The sequence below is a fragment of the Palaemon carinicauda genome, chromosome 4, assembly GCF_036898095.1.
Source record: "Palaemon carinicauda isolate YSFRI2023 chromosome 4, ASM3689809v2, whole genome shotgun sequence".
NCBI lineage: Eukaryota > Metazoa > Arthropoda > Malacostraca > Decapoda > Palaemonidae > Palaemon > Palaemon carinicauda.
The window spans coordinates 84023228-84025218 of record NC_090728.1 but is presented as its reverse complement, the minus strand read 5'-3'; the positions used below and the strand labels follow the sequence as shown (position 1 = coordinate 84025218).

At 33.6% G+C, this 1991-nt stretch overlaps 1 long non-coding RNA gene across 1 annotated transcript in view; it reads left to right on the top strand.

Moving 5' to 3' along the window:
• The window catches only part of LOC137639123 (uncharacterized), a 3298-nt gene extending 2399 nt beyond the window's left edge, over window positions 1-899 (top strand). Inside the window, exon 3 of the long non-coding RNA XR_011044234.1 lies at window positions 468-899. This is a non-coding gene — a long non-coding RNA (uncharacterized lncRNA). The remainder of the gene's footprint in view (window positions 1-467) is intronic.
• The last annotated feature ends 1092 nt before the right edge of the window (window positions 900-1991 follow it).

Here is a 1991-nt window from a genome sequence, read left to right as displayed (position 1 = left end):
AAGTTGCCTAATTCAAGTTGTGTTGTTAATTAATTTCTTTCGTGATGGTATCATTTGTTGGTTTGAATTTTTTTTTTCTTTAGAGGATTGTATGATCATGTATGATTAAGATTAAGCACATCAGAGCAGTCTCGTTATGATTTTTGTTTGTTTCGTTCTTCTTGATTTTTTTTTTCTTTGCACACAAAAGTTAGTTGGGGATTGCTTTCAACGTAGAGTTTGTAGTAAAGATTGTTTTCTTTCTTTTTTCTTTCTTTCTTTTTAACCTACCACAGTTCCTGGGGAAAATGAAACTTGGTGTGGGGGAGTTTGTCACAGATGTTAAACTAAAATGAAAGCAAATAATAATGAGACGAATGCAGGCACAAAACTGTTGATGTGTGCCTTCAAAGCTCTGAATTGCTTGATCTGCGACAGTTACGTGTTGCTGATCTGTCATGTTGCTGAATCATATCCTTTCCCCACAGGTCTTGGCTACGGATATAAGACAGCAAGCGGAAGTGCAAATCATAGCAGAATTGGGACCGCCACTTTCTCTACCTAAACCCCAGTGGACACCCATGGGACCTCATCTGGGTCCTGCCACACACGAGGAGAAAGTATGGCCAAAATAATGAGAAGAGTTTCAATAAAGCTTAAGAGTATCATCCTGTCGTTTGAGGCCGATCCTGACCTTACAAACAACCTTTTTCAGAATGCAATTTGTATTAACTTTTTAACTTTCCGCTGCATCCCTCTCAGTAGCCTGACCCTAGAACTTAGTAACTTTGATGTACCATTTAGGAGCACTTAAAAGATTTTGAACCATGAATTCGAAATTTGTATTTTGTGACTTTAACATTTTCAAGATAACTCAACGCTACCGTAACTGATAATTGATGTGCTCAATAAGATTGTGAATTATTTTTTGTTAAATACACAAGCTGTAGAAAAAGATACAGAGTATCATCTGTCATTATCCTTGTTTTCCATGTTTTTATATCTTAAAGAAATAATAGTGTATAACATGGGAATTTCTGACCACAATGTCATAGAATTAATAGTCCATTCCAAAGCAAGTGATCGCAGAATTAATAAAAGCACAAAACGTTGGGAAGGATATGGAAAATATAATTTTTATAGTAAGAATATAAAATGGTTAGAAATAAATGAAGAACTGAACAAAGAATGGAAAAATGTATTTGTAAGTGATAATATACAGGTAAATACGGACATACTGTACAAAATACTGGAGAAAATTGTTGAAAAATATGTACCGAAAAAAAAAACAATAAACAAAAGACATGCATACCAAGAGACAGAAGGATCTTATTTCAGAAACTTAGAAAGTGGAAGAAAAATCTTGCAAAAGAAAAAAATGTGTGGAAAATGATGGAAATAAAATGTAAGATAGAAAATGCAGGACAAAAGATTATACAGTCAAAAGAAAATGAAAAAAGGGACTTAGATAAAGGACACTTCAAAATATATATATAAAAAAACCAAAGTATTTTACTCCTATGCAAAAAAGATGAATAAAGGGAGATTAGAAATAGGCCCTCTAAGAATTGAAGGACGGCTAACGAATGGAAAAAAAGGAAATATGCACCATATTAGCAGAAAAATATAAGAGTGAGTTCACACCAAGAATTGCGAATGAGAATAATGAAACAGAAATGAGAGAAGAAATTATTGAATATCTAACGGAAATAGATATTAATGAAGCAGATATTGTCAAGGCTATAAACGAAATTAAAAATGGATCGGCAGCCGGACCAGATGGAGTTCCAGCGATTTTGTTAAAAAAAACTGCAAACACTATCGCGAAGCCGCTTGCAATACTGCCAAGACAAAGTGTAGATATGAGCGAGATATATGTTAAACATAAATTAGCTTATATAACCCCTATCTTCAAAAGAGGATCAAGACTACAGGCAAGCAATTATAGACCTGTTAGTCTAACATCACATATTAAGAAAGTGTATGAGAGGGTAATAAAAAAGAAAATAATG